Below are 27275 nucleotides of genomic sequence, written 5' to 3'. Positions count from 1 at the left end.
TCTCCAACATCACATATCTTTGACCACCTACTGTCTGTCAAATGCTAAAAACAAAGAGAATGAAAGAAAATAATTTATTCTTTAAAGAGTGTATAGTTAGGATTCTCACAACAGACACACTAAGATGCTCTGAAAAGGTTTTACTACTTGAGCATTAAAATTATTTTGAACTGCGATCAATAAGACCTTATAGGCTCAATGAAAACTTTCACAACAACATATAATTCCTTTAACTAGCTGAATAATAAATATTGTGCTATCCAAATCAATTAATTAAATCCTGTTGTGAGGTTTTTTGATCTTGATGGTTTTGTTTGTTTTGTGTTTTTTTTGTGAAGTGGTGATTATTTAACTAGCCACAGAATAATTTAGAGAAGAGAGGGAGTTTTTTGTTGCCCCTACATAATCTAGGAGAGAAAGATAATGAAATGAAGATGAAACCATGGTAAATACTGGAAGAATATGGCATATTTAGAAAAACAAGTATATCATATATCAACTATGAGTTTAGAAAGAAAATTCCCCAGTCTATGTTTATAAACCTCTTTTCATTCTCTTTATACATTTTTTAAATCCTAAAAATTAAGTTCCAGGTTCCACACAGATTGTACAGGGTTTGAGACACACTTTACCTACATTTGATCACCTACATCATATATAGTTCCCCAAAATACCACCAGGTGTAAGCTCTGATCACCTGGAGTAAACCCCAATTTCTCTTCTTGCAAATACTATAGAAAATAATTTCCAACCATTCAAAAATTGTAGCTACAGTTGCCACTCTTTGAAATAACATTCACTGAGGAAAATGAACTATAAAATAAATTTTTCTTCTTATCTTTTGCCACTGATGCCTGGAAAGAAGAGATGATCACATTTTTAGAAAGGAGAAAGATCAAATTCTGAAATGAATTGGAACTGACTGAATCCCTAGGTCCCTATCCCTTTCCTTGGTTCAATATGTATTCCGTTTTTTAGCTCTTTTTCTTACAATGTACATGTCTGTATGTAGATTTCCTGTAGATAATTATTTTCTTCTATTAGTCAATTTGAGGTAAATATAATTAAACAACAGCCTGATAAGTACACAGAGGTGAAAAGGGAAATAGTGTCTCCTCTCTGACAGCTGATATGATTGCATGAGAAAGCCAATATTATTGATTATTCATAAAGCCCTGAAATTAATGGAGGAAATTTTGTTTGACATTATTAACATGAATGTTGTCATGATTTGCAACTTCCTTGCTGTTATAATGAATTTTTTAAATAATGTACTTGTCAATTATAATCGATGAACTTTGTTCTTTTAAGCAAAGAAAATACCTTGCAATTTCTACTCCTAATTCAATGTTTGAATTCTTCATTTCTCAACAATAATCAGAGCCAAGACAAATGGCTGCTAGATGATGCTAAATTATTTCTGGATGACAGGGGACAGGGCCCAACCCCACCTCCGCACTTTTGTTGCCATGGTTTTCAAATTAGATGTGTCTGTGGTCAAAACAGACACTCTCTGTTCTATTCATCACCATTTAACTACAAGAGTCGCTGAGCACATCTATGATCTCTCTTGCTCATGACAGCAGACAGAATGAACATAAATGATTAGAAAACACCACCTGCTCAGTGCTTAATGCAGGAGGAAAAAAAAAAAAAACAGCTGTGCCATTTGGGATGGAAAATACATTAGTTTAAGCTCAGCGTGCCACTTCTATAACCAAGCATGAAAATTGCAAGTTACTGTGGGTGTAGGATGAAATATTGCATGACAGATACCTGTTTTCTATTCAGGAATTTCTGTCTGCGGATTGTCAAATACAGAGTGACTGATGAGGTCTCCAGGAAACTTCTTCCAGATCACAATACTTGCTTTTTGAAATCTGAAAATAAGAGTTCTGTGCAAGCAACAAGCCATCTATAAAGTGCACCAGAAGGTTCAAAAGGCAGCCTACGGAGCATTCAGTTGTAGCCTGAGCAGTCCCGTTGTAAAGAATGAGAGAAAAGATTGTTTCGGCAGGCTTTTATTGGCACCAAAGCTTATAACCCAGAAAATTTTCATTTATCTCCACCGTTTGATAAGTGGTCAGGTGAACTAGTGCCATAATTTTTGAAGAAAAATTCACTGGAGCTATTAAATATTGAATGGACATGTTAATCACCAATAAAACACCAGCTGACTCCCTTTTCAGATGTGTTTTGTCTATGTCAGCTTGATTCTAAAATGATTTTGAAGAACTTTTCTGTTAATTTTTTTTTTATATTTTGGCCAGAGTTATAGCACACCATTAGGGTTTTTCCTTGTAGGTGACTGACCTAAGACTAACCTGGGTTCAATCCCTGGCATCCAATATGGTCCCTCAGCTTGCCAGGAGCAATTTCTGAGCTCAGAGCTAGGAGTAACCAAGGAGTATCACTGGATGTGACACCTTCCCCCCAATTTTTTAAATATTTTTTTAGACAGAGAATATACAGAGCAGGGATCTCAAACTCGTGGCCCGCGGGCTGTTTGCGGAGCATACAACATTTTATGGCCTGCGGCCAGCCTTCAAATATCATAGTATTCGCGATTATTTGCTTACTGAATAACCGCAATAAAAATCTCATTAATAAGAAAAAAACTCTCATTAAACATTCGCATACTCCGAGCAGTTCCGGGGTATGCAAATGTTTAATGCGATTTTTTTGCGATTTTATTCTTACTAATGTGATTTATTATTGTGAATATTCGGTAAGCAAATAATCACGAATACTTTGCGCCTAGCACAGATGTCATTTTTGCTGCTCCTGCCCGCTGTCCCTTGCATTATTGGAGGCCTAAAGGAAGAAGGGAGAGAAGGAAGAGAAGTTTATTACAGAATTAAATTTTGTCATACCTTCATCATGACTTCATCAAAGCCTGCAGTGAAGAGAAAGATTAATGATGAGCACAGACAATTTTGGGAAAAGGGAGAGACCCAGTATTTCTTCTTTGAGCACAAGGGCATCCCCACATGTCTTATTTGCTCAGAGAAAGTCGCAGTGCACAAGGAATACAACTTGAAAAACCATTATTCAACTAAACTTGCTGAGGAATGTTCAAAATATCAAGGAAATGTGAGAGCCAAGCGGGTTGCCAGTCTTAAAGCATGTCTAATGAGGCAACAAGATTTATTCAAGAAAGCAACCAAAGAGAATGTTGCATCAGTCAAAACTAGTTACATGGATAGTGAGATGATTGCTAAGGCAGGGAAACCATTCACAGAAGGAGAGTTTGTTAAAAAAATGCATGTTACAGGCTGCAAGTATATCTGTCCAGAAAAGAAAGGACAGTTTAGCAAAATCAGCCTTTCTGCCAACACTGTGGCAGAGCTCATTTCTGACATGTCAAGTGACATTTATCATCAACTAGGTGAGAAAGCCAAATGTTTTGATGCATATTCAGGTGCTTTGCTGAGGACACAGATAATAACACACACTGCACAGCTCACAATTTATGTCTGTGGTGTTGATTGCAATTTTGAATTGACAGAGGAGCTGCTCACAATAATTTCAATACATGGCCAGACCACCACTAATGAAATATTTTGGCATCTGCATTGAGGAATGCAGGTTTACCATGGAAGAGGTTTGTTGGAATAATAACTGATAAAGTACCATCGATGAAGGGAGAAAAAATGGACTGGTGGCACTTGTTCAAAAAAAACTTGAAGAGGAGGGTGTAGAGAAGGCCATTGCTCTTCACTGCATTATCCATCTGCAGGCCCTTTGCAATAAATGGCTGTCGTGTGACAATGTGATGTCTGTTGTTGTGACATGCATCAACCAAATCAGATCCAGGGGCTTAAAGCACAGGAGGTTCCGTGCTTTTTTTAGAGAGAATGGAGTCAGAATATGGAGATATTTCACCAAGGTACGTTGGCTCAGCAGGAGAAATGTCCTGAAAAGAGTTTTTGAGTTGAGGGAAGAAGTGAAATCCTTCATGAAGAAGGATGGGAATGTTGTTCTGAGTTGAGTGATCATAAATGGCTCGTGAACTTAGCTTTTCTTGTTGACATCATACATAAGCTGAATGGACTAAACAAGATGTTACAAGTTCTGGGGCAGCTGATCAGTGCTGCCTATGACAACGTGAGTGCATTCTCCACAAAACTTGTGTTATGAAAATTTCAGCTCTCTCAGACAAACCTTTGCCATTTCCCAGCATGCAAGGAACTTGTGGATGCAGGCATACCATTCAGTGGTGAGAAATATGTTGATGCTATTTTTAAGCTAGAGAAGGAATTTGATCACAGATTGCAGACTTCAAAAAGCAGAGCCACTTTCCAAATTTTTGTGGACCCCTTTTTCTTTGATATGCAAGTTGCCCCTCCTGTGCTTCAAATGGAGCTCATTGACCTGCAATGCAACTCTGATCTCAAAGCCAAGTTCAGGGAGATTAGTGGAAAAGCAGACACGCATGGGCAATTTTGGAGAGAATTGCCACCCAGCTTCCCTGAGCTTTCCTGAATGTTCAAGCGCACCATGTGTCTTTTTGGGAGCACATATTTGTGTGAAAAGTTAATCTCCACATTGAACTTCAATAAGTCAAAGTACAGTTCTAGACTTAATGATGATCATCTTCAAGCCATAGTGAGGGTCTCAACTGCTTCCTCTCTAAAGCCAAATGCAGTTCAGATTTGTGAGAAGAAGCGCTGTCAAGTCTCTGGCAGCAAGGAATAGACAAAAGATGCCATGTTCAGAAGAACTGTTCATGACCTTCACTCAATGTTCTATTCATGTTCAGAAGAAATAATTAAAACTGTTAATAATGACATTTGAGGACTTTTTTTTTTAATGAAATCCCTTATGTGGCCCTGCCTCACCCCGACTTTGCCTCCTGTGGCCCCCAGGTAAATTGAGTTTGAGACCCCTGATACAGAGCTAGCTGTACTCAGGCCCACCAAAGCCACCCCGAGTAATATTTGGGGGCCACCAGGGCTAGGTCGTGGTGCTGGGGGGAGATGTGGTAGTAAGGAAGGAACTTAAGACCTTTTATGTTATAGATATATACTCTACCATTTTATTTACCACTTGAACTGTCTGGTCCTTTGCAAGATTTATTATAATTTATTTATGCTAGCTAATGTTCTAACTTAGCATTTGACTGGTTTAAAATTTATTAAAAATATGTAGGTCTTTATTCTGTATTTACTTGTAAGTATATACACATTTATACATACTGCAGCTTATCTATAAAATGATAAATGCAACTACTGAATTCTGATTGTCTAGTAAATATAAATCAAATGAAGCACTGTTGTGAGAGAAAAGGATGCTAGGTATTTATTTCACCTTTAAGATAGAATTAACATAAACTTGTGCATGTTTAAGGTGTGCAATGTAATAACTTAAAAATATGTTGTAAAAAAGCAAAGAAAGAAAATTAGCAAAGCAGAAATGGAATCGCTTTGCCATGGTCCCATCTATCTAACTAAATTGTTGAATAAGGATTTTTAGATAGCATATAAATGAAAGCATATAATGAAGTTCATTGATTCAATTATTTGTTTTTCTCTGACTTCTCTGCCAGGTTTATTTCATTCAGCATAGAACCCTCAAGTGTCATCAATATATCTTTAACAGCACAAATGTATGTTTTTCTTCATGCTCTATAATATATACTATATAGTTGTACGTTTGTATAACAAAAATGATATATTGAAGATGAGTTAACAAGTGGATAGTCAGAAATATTTTCTTATTTATGCTATCATTCTATGAAGAAAATGATTGTTTTCATGCCTTGGGCATTTCACTCTGAAAGAGTGATTTAACTTCCTTCAGATAAATACCTAGACTAGAACTGATGAATTATGTGGGAGTTATACTTTAAATTTTTTGAAATGCATCTTTTCTGTTTTTCTTAGTTACTATATCAATTTACATTTCCACCTACGATGTACAAGTTTTTTATTTTATTATTTGCTTTTATCTATGTCAACATTTTTAGTTTTTGTCTTTTTGACAGCAGTAATAGTTATAATATATATTTCATTAAGGTTTTAATTTACCTTTCCTTGATGATTAGTGATATTGAACTTTATTTTGATTTTATTTTATTAAAACAATTGCGACCTACAGAGTCCTTCATAATTCAATTTCAGACATACAGTGAGTCAGAACCATTGCCACCACTAGGGTCAACCTTCCTCCACCAATGGACCCAGAGTGCATCCTATCCCACCACACTTTGCCCACTGGCCTGCCACTGTAACAGGCTCATTTAAGTTTAGACGATTAAAGTTAAAGTCTCTTGTTCTATTGTCCTTGACTTTCACTTGTAGAGCTAGTTTTGTACTTATTTTTTTCTTACCAATGCATCTGAAATCACTTGGCCCCTGACCACAGCTGAACATAATGTAAGGCAACTAAAAAATGGGAAAAATTTATAAACTATTGACTTTATTAGATTTGATATACAAACACAGAAGAAAGGCCTATAACATAGCAATAAATAAAATAATCTATAATATGGGGAGCTAGTCCATAATTTTGTCATCATATATAAACATCAATACTAAGAATGTCAAGGAAACTTTATGATTCCAGATCTAGTTTTTGCTATTAGGTTTTGGACCACACATAATGTATGCAACTCCTTCTGTGCTATTGTGGTCCTATTGCAGTGTTCGTTTTTGGGGCTTGTCTGTTTGTTTTGTTTTGTTTTGTTTTAGGTCACACTGCTTGTGCTCAGGGCTTTCTTCTGGCTCTGTGTTTAGTATTCACTCCTGGCAGGTTCAGAGTGCCTTGGTGTTGTCAAGAATTGAACTCAGGTCAGCTGTGTGCAAGGCCAGTTTCCTACCTGCAAGCAGTACTATCTCTCTATCCCCTTGCAGCCTTTTTATTTTTTTATTTGCTTGTTTTTACTATACAAATTAATGATTATTTCTTCTATATCTGTGAAAACTTTCATCGGAGCTATCATAAGTATTGTATTGAATCTTTAACTGATTTGAGTAAAATGGAAATTTTATTGTGTTAATATTTGCAACCATAAACTAAGCATATTCATCCACATCTATTTCTTCTATTTTTAGAAAAAGCTAAGAAAAGGGGACATTGAAACTATTCTGTAACACTGAAAGATAATGAAAGACTATGAGAGTATTCTAAATTTATGAAGTTGAGACAAATCAAAGTAATGCATAATTACTACTAATGTAAATTGTTATAAATTTTTTTTTATAAAATTGAAGACATGCTGAATTTGAATATAGCTTCTGGAGTAGGGATGTTTGTTATTATATTATTTTATTTTTATATTTATATTGTTAATTTATCATGAAAAGTCTTTTATAAAAGTTTTATTTCTAGTCTTTGGGCCACACTTGGTGGTTCTCAGGGTTTACATCTGGCTTTGAACTCAGAAATTGCTCCTGGCAGGCTTGGCGGACCATATGGGATGCTATGAATAAAGCCTGGGCCTGTCCGGGTCAGTTGGTGTCAGCAAGATGGACACCCCTACCTGCTCAAGCCCTAGAAAGTAATCATTTTTAAAAATGAATGCATCATTCATCAATATTTTGAAGCAAAAGATTGATGTGCCTAAAATTTTTTTCTCTTATGAATAAAAAATCTTTATAATAAAATTCTTATAAAATACATAAAAAAATCTTTTAAAAGCAACATGTATAATAAGAAATACTTCAAATTAATGATGCAGACTATAAGGTATTTAAGATTAAAACTACATTAAAAGATAAAGGTAAAAATTTATTATTTATAAAAAAGTTATTAAGAAAATTAATAAAAATATTCTCAAATACTACTTCACATATTAAAATAAATACAAATTTAAATTATATAATAATGGTACTTGAGAAAATAACATTAAATAATGGAATATGTATCTTTCTTTTATAGAGCTAATATGAAACCTATACAAATATATTTGACAATATGATATTTTCTTGCTTTGCCTAAAACATATTTGTAAAACATCTGAACAAACCTGACAAAAATTTAAAATGATAAAAACTAATATTGTATTTAAAGTGATCATATCCAAGTGGCTAACAGTTCTAGAAAGTTGGCACAGAGGAAATTACTTCTAGTAGTTTTAGTATTTATTAAAATTTAATACTTTTATTAATATTAATACTTTTTAGTGTCAGTAATTCCTTATTCTAGGTTGGGCACCCTACTAGATCTAAGGGGTCTAGGGGCTTCTCTCAATTATACTTGGCCTACTCAAGCAGTATTTGGCCTAGTTTTCCAGGTGCCCTGCTCGGTGATGCAATGCTATGGGTCTCAGCAGTGCTGGGTTTCAGCAGAACCCATAAAGGGGAACAGTGGTCCTGGGGTTCAAAGGGGACCTCTAGGGCTATATCCAGAGGTATTTCAAATGCACTCTATTCTCTTCCAGTTTACTCCCTTGACTATCAGTTATACTTTAACAATGCTGAATGCAAAAAAATTATATTGGAAGCTTTGCAAATCAGAAATTATATTTCTATTAATTATATACCTAATTTTTGGAGAAATACTAGTCCAAATCACGATTTATACTAAATATGAATTAAAGACATATATTTTGAAGTAAATTTGGTGTGTATAAAACTTACACAAAAGTTTGTCTTCATGACAGAAATCCAGTGTGAAACTATAAAGAAGTTTTTATCCTAGATGCAAATTATAGATTTGTTACTTGGTAGCTTGTTTAATTAGTATTTGCTTCACTTGATAGTTTAAATTGTATTGGCTGGTTAATTTGAATGGGATAAATGCATATTGAAGAGAAAGAAAGCTTTAAATTTGTCTACAACCATTTAATAACTTTGCCTGACTTCCTTTGGCCTCATCATTGAGACAATGTTTGTTGCTGTTTTTACATTTGACAGAGTTTACATCGTTCCATAAATTCTGAACCAACTCACAGTTGAATCATCGATTGTATATAATTATCTTGATCTTTCAGGAACTTTTAGCTTTTTTACCTCTAAAACAGAATTAAAACTATTTTAAATTTGTTTAACTATTAAATGTTTAAAGAGTTCAGTGATAAAAATGCATCATGTCAGTGAATCTGATATCTCAAGTTATATATAAAACTATCAAAGCAGTGCAATAAATGACATTATGAAGATTTACAGAAGACAAAAAGCATCTCTTTTTTGTTTTATTTTGGTTTTGGGGGGCCACACCTGGTGACACTCAGGGGTTACTCATAGCTATGCACTCAGACATAAGCTCCTGGCTTGGGGGGTCCATATGGGATGCCAGTGATCAAATTGAAGTACATCCTGGGTCGGCTGCAAGGCAAACTCCCTACAGCTGTGCTATCACTTCTGTCCCCCAAAGTATCTCTTATAGAGAAACACCGGTGGGATTTGGGTTTGAAATGGATGAAAGGCAAAGAAAGAGGAGTGAGGAGCATTGATGAAGGAAAGTAGAAACCCATGAAGGGATATGAAATATTGTGTGCCTAAGAAAACAATGATGAATAACTTTGTAATTTCATGTGGTTAATTAAAAAATAAAGAACTATTTTTCATTTTTTTTTTGCAAGTGGCTAGCCAGTTGTACCACCACCACTTGTTGAAGAGGCTTTCTTTATTCCATTTAGGACTTCTTGCTCCTTTATCAAAGATTAGATGATTGTATGTCTGGGGAACATTCTCTGAGTACTCAAGTCTATTCCACTGATCTGAGGGTTTGTCTTTATTCCAATACCATGCTGTTTTGATAACTATTGTTTTGTGAACTTTTCCTATACATGGATGTACATGGAATCTATTATGCTGAGTGAATAAGTCAGAGAGAAAGAGAAAGACGGAGAATGGTCTCACTCATCTATGGATTTTAAGAAAAATGAAAGACATTTCTCAACAATTTTCAGAGACAAAAGAGAGGAGGGCTGGACATTACAGCTGACCGCATGAACCTCACCACAAAGAGGGATGAGTTTAGTTAGAGAAACAACTACATTGCGAACTATCCTAACAATGAGAATGTATGAGGGAAATAGAAAGCCTGTCTAGAGTACAGGTGAGGGCAGGGAGGGGAGGAGAGATATTTGGGTCATTGGTGATGGGGATGTTGCACTGGTGATGGGGGGTGTCATCTTATATGACTGAAACTCAACCACAATCATGCTTGTAACCAAGGTGTTTAAATAAAAATATTTTAAAAATTATTAACAGCCAAAAAAAGAAAAGAACTATTTTTCAGTAAGTTTTAAACAGAGAATGTCTTCACATATCACTGGTGAAAAACTGCAATTTTATTTGATTACTTATGGAGCAGGCTAGTTAGCAGTTTAACAGATGCAAGTCTGACTTCTATTACTTTTTCATTATGTTAGCATCAGATTGCCAGTCAGCTTCATTTTTATACATGGCATATGTACCAATGATACTATTTAGAATTGGACATATAACTGTAGCTGCTCTTTTCTGGATACATTTGTGTGTGAGAAATATATCATTAATAGGGGCCAGCAGGATAGCTCAATGATAGGGCATTTGCCTTGAGTGTGACTGACCCAGGACAGACCTGGGTTTGATTATTGCATTCCATATGGTCCCCTGAGCCAGGAGCATTTCTGAGTGCATAGCCAGGAGTAACCCCTGAGCATGTGACCAAAAAATACTATTTATAATGTGAATTCCAGATAAGTACTACTCATTCACATCCTGGAATTCTTCTTCAATTATATTCTATGCTATAAACTACTGTCTACCAGGTAGACATAGAAAATACACAAAATTTTCATTAGAACTTCCAGAAACTCATACAAACATTTTTGTTTTAGTCTATTTTCAAACATCACATCCCACAACTATAAGATAATAAATGTCTATTGGATTAAGTCTCTAATATTGTTAAAATAATAAATAGAAAACAAAACTCCTTCTATGAACTGTGATAAACTTATAGCCTTTTTTTGTTTATTTAATTAGCTTTCTATGATTGTGGATACAATAATTTTAGCTATAATCTTCTTGACACGTTTTCACGATATTTGGAAGATAGCACACAGGATGTTATTTTAAAAAATATGCCCCCCACCTGATTTCACTGCATGTTGTTTGAGAAAATCAATTTAGTTCTTGGTTGACAAATGAAGAAAAAATAAAATGCTCAGAGGTGATTCAAATCAACATTATAAATCATAAACTGGTATGTGCCTGGACCAATAATTGCTATTCATTAAAAAGTGTCAGAAAGGTCAATTTTGTCTACTTTATTAACAAAAAAGTAAAATAAGGATGCAACAAAATATTTGCTTCTTTAACTAAAATTCAGCTTGGTTGTATTTTGTTCAATTATTATCAGAGTTATTTTAGAAAAAATGCATACTCTCTGACCAAAGATATCAAATTAGGAGCCCAGAAGTAAACCTTCAGATATAAGACAATTAATTTACTACAAAGGAGCCAAGAGCATAACATGGAGAATGGAAACCCTTCTTATAGTAATAAAAGGTATAGAGAAAAATGATTAGCCACAAGCAAAAAATAAAATTTACCACCACCACAGACCATACAAAAAATCAATTAAAATGGATTTATGATTTGATTTTGTACTTGATTATAAATAAATGAAGGGAAAAAACCATGCCAAAACTCTGTTTTTTGTTTGTTTGTTTGTTTGTTTTGGTTTGGTTTGGTTTGGTTTTTGGGTCACACCCGGCAGCCCTCAGGGGATACTCCTGGTTCCATGCTCAGAAATCACCCCTGGCAGGCACCAAGGACCATATGGGATGCGGGTATTCGAAACACCGTCCTTCTATGTGCAAGGCAAATGCCCTACCCTCCACACTATCTCTCTGGCCCCTGCCAAAAACTCTTGGGAATCTTGACTTAAGAGTTCTCTTTGACTCAACTTCAATGACAAAGAAAAGTAAAAATAAAAGTAAATACATATGATTATATTAAACTACATCAAAAACTTTCTGCACTGTAAAAAAGTACTATGCTGGGAAGAAAACGACATTCACATAAAATATTTACATTTAATACAGCTGACAAAATGCTAATAGATCCAAGATATGTAAAATGCTCAAAAATTCCACAACAAAAAGCAAACAGCTCATAAATAAATGGAGAGATAGACACTTCCACAAAGAAGAAATCAATAAGTCCATGAAAAAGTATCCATTATCAGTGCAAATCAAAACAAGAATGGGGGGCTGGAGAGATAGCATGGAGGTAAGGCATTTGCTTTGCATGCAGAAGGATAGTGGTTCGAATCCTGGCATCCCATAAGGATCCCTAAGCCTGCCAGGAGCAATTTCTGAGTGTAGAGCCAGGAGTAACCCCTGAGCACTGCCAGGTGTGACCAAACAAACAAACAAAATACAACAATGAGAAGTCACCTCCTGTGAAAATAGACTGTACAAAAAATGACCAGAGAGGACCATCACTGATAGAGCTGCGATGAAAAGAAAATCTGCACTAACTCACTTAGTAACTAAGTTCTGGTATCCAAAAAGTTCTAGTGGTAGCTCATGCTAACAAGGACTTATGATTCAATGTTCAATATTTGTGATTAAGAACCCATCGATTGATCTAGACATACTTAAACATTGAAGATTGACCTCTTCCTCAAATCACACATATAACCAGACATTGAGAGAACCATAATGGACACCACAAGCACAATCCTAAAAAAAAAAATCACTGAAATGCTGAAATCAATGGGAGAGAAATTCAACAAGGATTTGTATGAAAAAATCCAGATAGGTGTCACTGAGCTGAAAAATACAATAGCTGTAGTAAACAATAAAACAAAATCCCCTAAAGCAAAAACAAAATTCCCTAAAGCAAAAACAAAACAAAGCACTGGAGGGGATCTATGACACAATGACAGATGTAAAATTAAAAAATAACATTAAAAAAGAAGAAAACATAAAATATTTATGGAACATATTAGAGAAACAACATTTGCATGATACTAGTACCAGAAGGAAAAAAACAGATACAAAACTCTGATTTGGTGTCATAATTACTGGAAAGTAACACTCAGTTCTAAGAACTTTTAAAATGTGCCCAAGTAAATTCAAATAGATATAAATAGATAAGTGGATAAATCTGAAGCTAAAGCAACAAACCAACAGCTTCAAGAGAAAATAGAAGACTCATATATAGATGCTGTCCTGCAAATTGTAGTAGATTCCTCGGGTCAAACTATTTAGTCCAAAAGGGATAGAATAGATTCAAAGGAATGACTGGAAAGGAAGCCTTTAAGCAGGCAATAATCATTTTTTCTCCTCATCTACACATAGATTTCACAGAGGCAGGAATTTCACCTATGCACACGTGGGCAAGGCCAGAGACTAAGGAAAGCATTGGAGATGGAGCCATTAGGGTAGAATTCTACAGTATCCCTATGAGAAGTTGCAGAGCAGCAAACCCAAGCAAGGGGACACAGTTGACTGAGTTCCAGCTGCAGGGTTTTGACAAGGAAGAAGTATACTGGACAGAAAATAGCATAGGGACAAGACCAGGCCATCATAAACCAGCAGTGAGCAGATGGCAAGGAATGGAACTAGCATGTCATAAAGTGGACTACTCATTGAGGGGCAGATGGGTGACACTGTATGGGGAGTAAACAAAGAGACCTGGACATTAGGGAGTGACCTGGACCCATCTACTTAAGATTTCAATTACTTTTTAGATGATTTATTTATTGATCGATTGATTGGTTTTTAGGCCAAACCCAGCAGCACTCAGGAGTAACTCCTGGCTCTACACTCAGAAATCGTCCCTGGCAGGCTAGAGGACCATATGGGTTTGATTCCTGGCATCTTTCAGACAATTCTCAAGAATCCAAGAGCTCAGAAATAAATCCAATACCTGGCTAATAAAAGGATCTTCAGCAATTATTTTATATTTTCAACTATGGTTTCTCCATAAATTATAAATCTTCCATTACATATCAAATATTATTTCCTTGTAATTACTACTGCAAATACATTTCTCTGAATTTTCCTACTACTCCCTTGCCAAAATTGCTCCATCTCACTGGTAGGACTCTTTTCCTTAGGCAATTTTCCTTAATGTGTTTATCAACAGAGACTAACTTAATTATTTTATTTTTGAAAAGACAGGATCTCTCCCCAAGAACTCAGACAAGCAAAGCAATGTCTCTAACTCTGTCTGAGCCACATTTCGAGGTACTAGTTTGATTCAAAAATTAAATAAAACTTTTAGTAGTTACCTATCTCAGAATTCTATGGGAAATGCATCTTGTTCTTAGAAAACCAGGAAAAAATTTACACGGGGGGGCTTGTTATTGTTACTTCATTTTTACTGTGCTACTAAAATCTAATTATGAATGATTATATATATTTTTAATTTTGTTTTCTTTCTTCTAATTTGTGTCAACCTACACAAGAAATTAAACTCCTTGTCTAGATAGCTTAACAACAAAGAATCCATAAAATAAAATATATTAGGTATATAAATGATTTTGCAGAACTGACAGGATATTATGAAATCATTTCACTAAAGTAGCAATTAACCCAAAGCCTTTTGTGTAGGTCTTGGCCTATTGAAAATCGATATTGTAGCTGGATTACTTCTTGTAGATTTTGTTATAATTGCAAGATACCCATAAACAGTAACCATTAGGAAACTATAAAAAATAAAAACCAATTACTTACTATTTACAAGATCTGAAAATTACACAGCACAAAGAGTATTTACACAGTGTACAACCAAAATTCCCAGAAGCCCATATGTTCCCTGGAGCACTCCAGTAATGATCACTGAGCACAGAGCCTGATGTAAGCCCTGAGCACACCTGGGTGTGCCCAAAAACGAAAATTATAAACCTATCATTGGGAGGAAGAGAAAGGGAGAAGAAGTGGAAGAGGGAGCAGAGGAGGGAGAGAGGAAAATAGAGGGAGAGAGGGGGAGTGAGAGGAACATAAGCTTATCTGGATCTCCAGAATCTGTAAAACAAAGTGTCCTTCAGAGAGAATGGAAGCTCCAATGAAAATAGTTTTCTCCTACATTTAAATTCCAAAGTCAATTTTCAGAATTTAAATAGTGTAGTTAACATAAGAGTCCTGGAGGAGGCTGGTCCTAGGCTCTGAAAGCCTCAAAGCCTGCCTTGCAATATGAGATTCTTGTTCTATCCCATGAGTTTATTTGCTAGTACTACCTCATTATTCTCGCTAGAATCCAGTTATCATTACAATTTAGAATCCTTGGTGCTGCAACAACAAAGTGGATGGTAAAGTGTAAAAACCCCAGTTATTATAATAGCTAGTATTTTCTCTTACTACATATTCATACTCATTTTTATCCGCCAACATTTTTTCATAAGCTCCAGCATTATGCTATATTGCTCAGTACTTCCTTTCCTTAAGATTACACTCCATGTGTTTTATAATTTTGTATTTGTAATTTTTTTCGATGAAGGTATAACCAAGAAGATTCAGTTATACTATCAGTCAAGAGAAAACAAAATGAGAATTTCAGTGATGGGTTCAGAGAAAGAGCTTTAATGAAAATACATCAGAAGTTTGGAAAGTGGCAGATTCGTGAAAGTAAGAGCTAAATGACCAATTAAATTCTTAGATTACCTGGAACTCTTCCTACCCCCCTCCATGGTGACAACTGCATTTTAGGCAACTTTATTTTTATTGTGCTCGAATATTTTATGTCCCCCACATTGTTAAACAATACCCTATGAAAATATGAACCATAATTTAAAAAGCAAGTTTTTCAAATTTGCTTTTTGAAAGCCAAAATTCATAAACTTTGATGATTAAAAAATGGCTCACTCAACAATCTGAAAAGATAGCAGATCTGTGCCCCACATTTCCCAACTATCTTGTCTGTTTAGTCACAAGAAGTTTTTATTGGAAAGAATGGGAAAGTACATTTTTTGTGTTTTGTTTATTTGTTTTTGTTTGGGGGCCAGATCCGGTGATGCTCAAGGGCTACTCCTGGTTATGCCCTCAGAAATTGCTCCTGGCTTGGGGGACCATATGGACACTGGGGATAGAACCAGATGTGTCCTGGGTCAGCCAAATGCAAGGCAAACTTCCTACCTCTATGGCACCGCTCCAGCCCAAGGAAAAGCACATTTTAAGAAGCTAAGACTAGTGATGGCAGGGGATCAATAAACACCCTAAAAAGCTGATTTCCTCAAACCCACTTCACATGTAACTGAAAAAATAAAAATAAAAAATCAACCAGAACAAAACCCTCCATGAATAAAGTTTCCATCTTTTTTCTTTTGAAAAGGATAAGATATATTTCTCAACATTTTCAACCAACCCTTACTGGTAAGTACATTATCTGATTTCTTTGGCTGGCTTCAGTCTATGACCCGGTACAACATAATTTAGAATATTTTGGAGAGAAAATTTTGAATTGCTTGTTTTCCAAGACGAAGCATTATTTTACAAAGTTAATATGTTGCTGTATAGTGTGCTGACCCTATAGGACACGACTATTTACTCAGAAAGCGATTGATATGAACAAGGCAAAAACCTGAATGTGAATTTCCACAGGACATACATGAGGGTGAGACCTTTGTTCAGGAATTAATTGAGGGAGAAAGAGTAGTAGGAGTACGAGGTACATATGGTAATAAAGAGGCTTAGTCTTATTACAATTATTTTCTTTAGTTTGTTTGACTAATTGGGGTGTACACCCAGTTATGTTCAAGACTTACTCTGATTCTGCTTTAGAGGTAACTCCACAAGGGAATCAGGGAGCAATATTAAGTGCCAACAATTGAACCCTGTTTAGCCATTAGCAAGGCAAGCACCCTACCCACTGTTCTGCTGCACTGGCTGAATTACATATATGTTCTCATAGACAGAGAAATCTCACTTTACTTACAAAACTTTTGAAAGCTCCATTGACACATCTTTATTCCTTTTTTCTTCACAATTTAAAGTTTAAAACTTTCTTATACTAGGCTTATGACAAGTTTGTGTTCCTTACCAACACATATTCTAGATACTTAGAAAGATGATCATAATCTTATAGACATATAAACTTTCTTAGAACACTTTATTGTGAAGAAGTATGCTTAAATTCTAGAGTGAAAAAAAATCAGCAGACTGGAAGTGACCTAAGGATAGAATTGGAGGGTCTTTGGCAGTTTTTAGTTGGTGGCGTCATAGTAACTTTATACAAAAATCATAAATGTTAACACTAGTGTAATCACATTTCCTCAACTACAATTTTATAAAAGAAAAATATACAGTGGAAAAGTGTAATTTGAAATGATCTCAAATAAGATTAATGCAATTTTAGTGAAACAAAAAGTTTTTACTGATAGAAAATTCAAGAAAAGGGGAGATAAGTATTCAAGAATGAACACAGGACTCATAAGAACAGGTAAAAGCAGAGGAGAGATATAAGTGTTCAGTAGAGAACATAAGCTCCTTCAAAGAGGATATATTAAGAGAAAGAAAGAGAGAGAGAGCAAGAGAGAGTTGCTCAGGAGAGATGCAGACTTGAAATGGCAAGCATACTCATTCAATTATTGCCAAATGACACTTCTGAGGCTACCAAACACCCACATATTGTACATGAAGGCATGAAGGGAAACAAGTTATTGATTTTGCATTTACAGCCTGGACTTGTTTATTGTGCTGTTATCTCCTGGAGTCGTTTATTTTTTCTTATTTATTTGCGTATGGGGGTGGTTGAACCACATTCAATGATGGTATGGAACTTACTCATATCTCTGTGTATATGGATCAATACTGACTGCGTGCAGGGGAACCAATAATATGGTGTCATCTAAATTTAAACTTCCCCCATGGATCCAACCAGAATAGCATCACTTCTTACTCATTATGGAAAAATCCTTATCTAGAAATCATTACCAGGTCATCACGTTAATTGAATCTGTCCTTTGTTTTTTGAAGTTCTTAGATGTCCAACTAAAGAAGAGTATATATCTAATATCCTTATTTATACTTGGTGCCAATATCCTTATTTATACTTGGTGCATCATAAATATTAACTTTTTATCAAAGTATATAATAGTTTTTATTTATTCAGTAATTAGATTTGGGGTAATACCTGGTGATGGTCAAGGGTCACTGCAAGCTCTGCCTTCAGTAATTTCTCTGGGAGGTGCTTGGAAACCATATGGGACGCTGATGATAGAACCTGGATTAGGCACTTGTATGGCAAGTACCTTATTCACTGTACTCTCTAATGCCTAGAGTTGTGTTTTCATAGAGAAATACCCTTTTTTTTTTTTTTTTTTGTATTTCTTTTTCCTTTAGGCACACATGGCAGTGCATCAGGGCTTATATCAGGAGATGCTTCTCAGGGAACCATTGTGTCTAGAATTTAAACGTAACCAGCAGCATGGCAAGGAGAATACCTGACCATCTCTTTAGCCTTAAGAAAGTCTTCTCTTAAAAAAGGACAAAAACTTATATGATTTGAAAGATATGATTAAATATTTCAGAGGTTATTATGTTAAAGAGATATGTTATATTAAGCCTGTTATTTTATATTTCAAAATGTCAAAATATGAATCCTATGATATTTCTCTTCTGGTGCATCTCAGTTTTTTTGATGGCAGTGTAATGATTTCCAAAATCAATCATAATATACTTTGTTTTTTTTTTGTTTTTTGGGACATACCCTTTTGATGCTCAGGGGCTACTCCTGACTAAGTGCTCAGGAATTGCCCCTGGCTTGGGGGACCATATGGGATGCCGGGGGATTGAACCACGGTCCTTCCTTGGCTAGCGCTTGCAAGGCAGACACCTTACCTCTAGCGCCACCTCACCGGCCCCAATATACTCTTGTTTTAGAATAGGAAACTAATAAAAAGAGAGAAAATACTTTTAGTTAATTATAATATTGAAAAATGAAGTCTCCTGGATTGAAGCAAAAAGAGATAAATAGGGTGCTTGTCTTGCATGTAGTCAGCCAGGGTTCAATTCCTGGTGTCCTCTAGGGTCCTCAGAGACTGCTAGGAGTGATTCCTTAATGCAGAGTCCAGAGTAATCCCTGAAAAACTGGGAGTTACTCAAAACCAAAAACATAAATAAAATAAATTCCAAAATATTAGAAAAATTTTCATGTGATCTATTAGTTGTATTCAATTTTCTTTAAAAATGCATGGAAGTTCATATACAAAAAGAAATTTTTGGCTGCTGATTAATGGTTCTATTGTCAAACATAATACTTTCACATTTCCAACTTAAATTCCTTTAGTGAGATTGTAAAAATTAGATATTCTTAGATACTGTTTAAAAATGCATGTAGATATTTAATCTAAATGCAGTTATGGTAATATATAATTATAGTAATGTGTCAAAACATCAATATCTAACAGACATGGGTGCCCATCTGAATGAAAATACTCTGTCTACTTTCTAAAGAAAAACCTTTAAACTACACTTCGTTTTTTTTTTGGGTTTTTTTTTTTTTTTTTTGGTTTTTGGGCCATACCGGGTGGTGCTCAGGGGTTACTCCTGGCTGTCAGCTCAGAAATAGCTCCTGGCAGGCACGGGGTCCATATGGGACACCAGGATTTAAACCAACCACCTTAGGTCCTGGATCGGCTGCTTGCAAGGCAAACACCACTGTGCTATCTCTCCGGGCCCTAAACTACACTTTGAAGAGCATTGTCTGCCAACTATAATAGTAGATTTTATTTAAATTTATAATTTATTTTTAGTTTTGGGGCTACATCTGGTGCTACAGTGGTTTCTCCTGGCTCTGTTCTTAGAAATAATTCCTGTCAGACTTGGTGACCAAATATATGGGATGCCAGGGATTGAACCCAGGTTTGCTGTGTGCAAGGCAAATGCCCTACTCGCTGTGCTATGGATCAACAATAGGAAATTTTATAACAATAAGATAGTAGATTTTAGGAGCTAGAGTGGTGGCACAAGTGGTAAGGCATCTCCCTTGCCTGTGCTACCCTAGCAGGGACCTTGGATCTATCCTCTGGTGTCCAATGTGGTCCCCAAAGACAGGAGCGATTATTGAGCACATAGCCAAGAGTAACCTCTGAGCATCACCAGGTGTGCCCCTTAAAAAAAAACCCAAAATATAGTAGATTTTAGAATAGACAGTTTTATAACAATTTGTGTTTTACTCTTCTGTTTTTATATTGTTGCTGTATTATTTGAACAAGCACATTTTCAGTATTTTATAGGAGAGTTTATTGTGATTTGATTTACTTGTATTTACTGAAATAAAATAGTAAGGTTCTGTAGTCCAGATGCTGCTCCGACGTGGAGAAATGAAGAGACAGTCACTCAGGCAAAAGCTCAAGTGGGTTCTTTATTCTGGCCGGCCAGGGTCCAATGCCCGTTCAGAAAGAAACAGAGGCAAACGACCACGTGGCTTTCTTTGTTTGACCTTATATACCATAAGAAGGGGAGGGGGTAAGAGGGGATAGGTACGACTTCCGCTAAGGTAATACGAGTTCCTCTTTAGGACAAAAAGGGTTAGATACAAAAAGGCAGGTATAAATGGGGGGTGGTGTAACTAGTTGTTGACTTCCCTTTTCAAAATTATAAAATTAGGGGGCAGGAACAAAAATTTATAAAATTAAATATTGTAAGGCATTTGACAGTTTTTATGTTATTCATGAAAAAATAAATGGTATAATTCAATTACATAAATATAGAATTAGGTTAAATTTGATATCATTTGGCAGTTCAAAATCTTTCTAAGTTATATGGAACAAATATCATTGTATTTCTTTATCAGTATAAAATTGATCCTTACCATGGAATTTTTTAATATGCAAAAAAAAACAAAGGCAACAGCTAACTCTATGGAAAATCTAAGTTATATGAAAAGTTGTTTTAAAAATCCATTTGTTTTTAATGACCAATTCATCAATATCAACTGCATGGGTTTTTTTTCTGTTTAAAGAAATTTGAAAAAAGGACTTCGTGAACTAAAAGACATAATTTCTGGTATTGGTAACTAATTGTGATTAGATTTATAAACTATTTTGCCACAGAACTATGAATTTATTACTTAATATTTCATCAGACATAGCTGGATAGAGATAGTTTCCTTGTGGTTGTGTAAAAATATAAATCCTCAAATAAAACATGAATATAATTGATTAGTAATCAGCTTGAATTTTGAATTTTCCTTTGTTTCATTATCATAATTGAAATAATATGCTATATGTGTATAATTAAATATAGACATTCTCTCAAATATAATCACTCTTAAATGGTTTTAAATATTGTAGCAGTAGCACTATGGAAGTCAGAAATAACAAATAGTGCTCTTATCTGAAGACTTAATTAAGAATAAAATGTATATAGGAAATCCCAGGTAACTTATGTATTATATTATAGCATACATAATTATGTCAAAGAAGCAGTAACTCAACATACATAGCTGTATGTCTGAATGAAAATACTCTGCCTAGTTACTGAAAAATTATGTATCATACATTATACATAATAATTGCTTGACCTCATATTTGGTTACCCTATTTATACATACTAAAACTATGCTTTAACTTGTCAATAATAAATATCAAATTTCAGTTTTTTCTCATTTATAATGAATTTTTATATAGATGAAAATAAAAATCCAAGCAGAAAAATTAAAATAAGTTTAGATTGCACTTTAAGTAATATTTTATTCACCTAATGTTTGCTTTTAATCCTTTAGATTTTGCTTTATTAATTTAAAATATTAATGATTTTATGGTTATATCTCTCATTTAAAATATATTAATTAGATATAAATATATATCATTATGCTTTGCTTGATTTTATGAAATATTTACTTTTTAGAGTAATAACTGAACTAGATTTCCTTATTCAAAATATATAATTGATGTAATTGATGTAAAACTAGCCATTATTTAAAATTAGTCGTGAAATTTTATTTATATATGTCCTTAAAGATTCTAAACTGGTAGATGAAAACGTCTGGCCTGCAAGATACACTGTGACTGAAATATATTGCAAGAAAGAATGTTGAATTAGAAAATAAAACAGGGGCCAGAATGATAGCCTGGAGGTAGCGTGTTTGCCTTTCATGCAGAAGGACGGTGGTTCGAATCCCGGCATCCCATATGGTTCCCCGAGCCTGCCAGGAGCGATTTCTGAGCGTAGAGCCAGGAGCCTGAGCGCTGCCGGGTGTGACCCAAAAACCAAACCAAAACAAAACAAACCAAAACAAAAAAAACATAAATTAAATTTATGATTGCTTTTTTATGTTCGGAATTGCTATGAGCAAACTTTTTTAGTGGAGAATTCCATGTTATATTTCTAGTCTTTTGTAATAGACAAAATTAGTGGACGTATTTAAGTTAAATTGAGTTCATTGGTTTTAATAATGTTTTAATGTGTAATAAAATATAAACTAGAGGTGATTCACGAACCTTAATGAATTCAATTCTAGGGAAAGGCATCCTATGAAAAATTGAATTTAGAGATAGTTTTCCCAACATTCATGCCAGCCCCCATAATTGCACATATGGGCTGTGCCTGTTAATGTAATAAAACTTTACACTCCTATGATTAGTTCATAATCTGACAAAGTTAAAATGATTAATATAAATATAAGAAGCTTATTAAATATTTTAAAGTAATTAAGATAATAAAATTGTGGTTATACTGGGGAGGTTTGACTTAATCATTGAATCCAAATAAGGGTCTGAACCCATTCTGAAGAGGGAGCTATTGAAAGCCTATTACATTTTAGGTTGGGTTTGAAGCAATATTGCATAGAGATATTAAAAATTAAAAATGGGCCCAGAGCAATGGCGCAGGTAGGGCGTTTGCCTTGCACACGGCTGACCTCGGACAAACCATGGTTAAATTCCCTGGCATCCATTATTGGCCCCAGCCAGGAGCAATTTCTGAGTGCATAGCCAGGAGTAACCCCTGAAGTCACCTGATATTGCCCAAAAACATTAATAAACGGAAAACCCTAAGAAGTACCTCTAGTTCTAAGTGTCCTAAATGAAAAAAATGTAGTACATATGACTTTTCTTACAATTTCAAAAAAGTATTCGTCAGCTGAAAAGTTTACTTTAATTGTATTATCTGTTGTCCCCATTGTTTGAATTTGCTTGAAAAAGACAGCAATTTCCATCTCAAGACACTTTGTACATTGACTTGATATATGTTTATCATATTTAAAATTTGCTGCCTTCTACATTATTTTTGGCTTCCAGGATCATTTTTATCATGAAATAGATTAATAAAGTAATTAAGGATTTCTATATAATCTTCAAAATAAACTGAGAATAATAATGTAACATTATTCTGCTTAAAACTAAAAAATTAAAATTAGCAAAGTGTTCTCTTGAAACTTAGATTGAAAATGTGTTATGCTATATAACTGGCAATAAATGCAACAAGGATGAGTGGATTTTATAATATGATTAACTGGCATTTTGTTTCCAAGCAAATCATGAAATCTGAAAGACTTAAAATATATAGAAAAGTATTTAAATTATATAAAAAAACTAAAATGTCTAAAAAAAGATAAGCAGTAAGCTTTAATCAATTTCCTGCCTACAAGACATAAACCATTTTAGTGAATAAATATATAAGCATATTTTAAATTGCATAAATGTATATATTTACATATATGAATTATTTGTTATCTTTCCACATGCTAGTAAATATTAGTAACATGCTTTTTTGGAAGTCCTATTATGCTCAGTACCCTGACAGACACTGTGGAATATAGAATCATCATTGGAGTTGGGCTTTTTAATAATATGGTAATGAAAGGATAATGAAAGTAATAAAAAGTAGAAAGTTGATATTGGTTGAGAAAGGCTCTATTGAGTCTATACTGAAAAAACTGTCTTAACTTTTCTCAGTTCCAGACATTTCCTCTAGGTGATGTTTGTTTTTGTTTATTTGAGTCAAGCAAAGTTGGCAACATATTTGACTCTCAAAAAATTTAAATTTGGTAAGAAAATAAATAACCATGTAAACATATGTAAAGATGATCCTTCATAAACATTTGTTGACAAAAGGGTATGCAGGAAAAAAATTCATTTATGTATGTTTCTCCTTTATCTTTAAACTACTGTCACATTTACATTTTTATGCCAGGTGCCTGTTTTGATGTTTCCCATGCTCCAAGAGATTCTGTAGCATCAGATTGATCTAACAATACAAGGCAATTCTAACACTAATTAGAATTACTACAAGTTAAAACCTCAGTCCCATACCACTGGCTCCTACTTTGGTGTCAATTTTTGATGGAAAAATCAGGCCAGCCACGGACAAAGCCTTCAGGCTTTGATCCAAAAACTGTGTCATTTATCTGCAAGAGGAAGGAATTTAAGTGTGAATCAGAGAAACAAAGTATAGAAAAAGTTCTAATAGAGAAAAACATAAGCTGGAGAGCAGGATGCATAATACTGAAAAGAAAGGTCATTACTAGTTTTGAAAATGTTTAGGTTTTATGGCACATTAATGAAAGGGAGAATATCATATTTGAAAGAAGTTGAAATATTTGGGGATGGAGCTTTTCTGCAGTGTTGACTAGATTCTAAACATAATTCATTGTATCTGGGTTTACCATGACAATTGTAAACTGAATGAAGTAACTGCTGTGCATGTAAGTGCGTGATATTTGCTTTGCAAATGCTTTGTAATAAGTTTATAATGAAGCTGGCAGTCAGTGATATGTAATCCATTTTAATTTTCTTTTTTCCTAATTACTATTATACTTTTTTTATGGTTTTTGGGCCACATGTTGTGACGCTCAGGGATTACTGTGGCTATGTACTCAGATATTGCTCTTGACTTGGGGGACCATATGGGATACAAGGGGATGGAACCCAGCTCTGTCCTAGGTTAGTGCATGCTAGGCAAACTCCCTACTGCTTATACCACTGCTCCTGCCCCAACTTACCAAGTTGATCATAATACATTCATTTTAGAGACTAAATATTCAAACATCAGTCCCACCACCAGTATGAACTCTCTTCAATCTCTCAGCCACCACTGTAGCCTGCCTTCATTCCTGTACAAATTTACTCCATATTTCTTGCTACAACACAAAGGCAAATGGAACTATCAAAATTTAAATCAACACAGGTTAATTTGAAATGATTATTTAATCTATCCATTGTTTACCAAACTCAAGAGTCTAAGGATTTACTGGGCTGTAGTTGATACTAGCTGAGTCTTCCATTTTATTGTTTAGGCTCATTGAGCTTGGGAGATTCCTAGGAAACTTTCTTATTAGAGTTCCTGTAACACTAGTGAGCTGACTACTATAAAATATGAAAGTGTCCTGGCGGGAGTGATAGTGCAAGCTGTAGGGCGTTTGCCTTTCACACGGCTTAACCAGGATGGACCTCGATTCAATCTCTGGTGTCCCAAAAGGTCCCAGGAACGATTTCTTAGCGCATCATCAAGAGTAACCCCTGAGATCACCATCACCAAAAACCAAAAAATAAATAATAAAATAAAATATGGAGGTGTCCAGGAATTCATACCAAAAAAAAAATTGGGTGGCTTGAATTTTTGTCAAGGTAAACAGAGGTGGGCCTTATCTGTCAGAGAATGTAGGGGGTGGTGTTTAACTGCTGTGGTTAGATAGAAAGAGAAATTTCCCCCCACCCCACACTTTCTGAAAATGCCACAGAGGTATCAGCCAGGCCTGGACTACTAGGGAGTATTATCCATGATTGTTTCTTTTTGAGCTTTGTAGAGGAACTGGGTCATTTTTAGGAGCTGCTTACTTTATTTTGGTGGTGGTTTGTGTGCAGGGTGGCTTGTTCCAATCCCATTTTACACGGAAAGACCCAGTTTTCAACCCTGTACTCTCATCACACTTGAGAGAATTACATACTATTTGATTAAATTTACAGAGCTTAGCTATTTCTTTTGGAGGGTGTATGAGGTGGCATTGGGCTGCTGTAGTTCATGCAAGAAGAGTAACCTACTACTGATTTCTTTCTGATAATGTCACAGAGTTGATAGCCAGAACTGAACTTCTTGGGAATGTCAGCATCTATTATTTTCCTCTGAGCTCTGTGGAGGAGCAGGGCAATTTTTCTCCATCTTTAATTTTCCTGATGTAAGAAAAAACTAATCAAAGTTAGGAACTTATAAAAATTGCAAATTGCTAAGCAATACTGACATTTAGTAATTGGAATTTTCTCATAGTAAAATAGATATTATCTCAGAGTAAGGCTAATAACTAAGAGGCATGGTTATTAAATTTTGTGAATCTATATAAACATTTTTCCACAATAGCTTTATTTTAACTTTACCACATATGTAAACTGTACATCACACTTACTACTGACCACTTTGCTATTTCACAATCAGAATTGGTGGGTCCTCAGGCCATTTACAAATAATGTGAAATTAGTTACAAATTAGGGTTTGCATGACTTCTCTCCATTTTTAATGTGATAGAACATCTTACACAATTAATAAAAACATATTCTTAAAAAATAAAAGATATTATAAAGGCATACATAGGTGAATAACTAGATAAAAGTATATTGGACTGGTCCCATGCATAATACCCTATGAGCCCAGGAATTGACATGTAGATTTTTTCAAACAAGTCATATCTGTTACACAGAGAATTATGTCTGGTAACTAGCAGGTACTATCATGGTTCAGCACACTGACTAGTTTTGGCAGTGCTTGGAGTACCACAATGTGTTTAGAGTTTGAATTCAGACTTCCTGAAAGCAAATCTTGTGCTCACCCTACTGAACTTTCTCTCCATCCAAATCTCATTTTTATGGGCATTTTTATGGAGCCCTCTTCACAAAGGTGTGATTGATAACTACTTCTTTCCAGTCCCACCTAGAGAACAGATATTAATATGAAAATTCCAATTCTAATCATGGCTCAATCTTTTTATGACTAGGCCCCAAAATACAAAAGACTTTGCTGTCTCTCAGGAGAATTGTGTCTGACACAGGTTCCTGAAGACAAAACATTAAAAATTATGATCTTAATACTCTTACGATATAGGAATATCTATGTCAGGAACTGGAATCAGAGACTAGATTGTAAAACAGAAGTCAAAGATTTGATTGTAAAACAAAAGACTAGATTGTCTATATAAATATGCATGTCACTTTATCCCAGCACTCATTTTGACTTAACATTGTACAGATTTTATTTGATAGCCTTATCAGAAACCTTTTCTAAGTCTCACAGACACTTAATAGGATTAAATAGTGACTCTTATACTGACTATAATATAATGCTTGATATATAAATCATTAATATAATGTTTGAGATTCACCTATGTTGTATTGCCTTCTACCTGCATTTCAACACTGTTGATCAATATTTGGTTGTACAAAATAGCACTCTTTGC

This window comes from Suncus etruscus, chromosome 17, assembly GCF_024139225.1.
Source record: "Suncus etruscus isolate mSunEtr1 chromosome 17, mSunEtr1.pri.cur, whole genome shotgun sequence".
NCBI lineage: Eukaryota > Metazoa > Chordata > Mammalia > Eulipotyphla > Soricidae > Suncus > Suncus etruscus.
Note: the sequence above shows the minus strand (reverse complement) of the source record.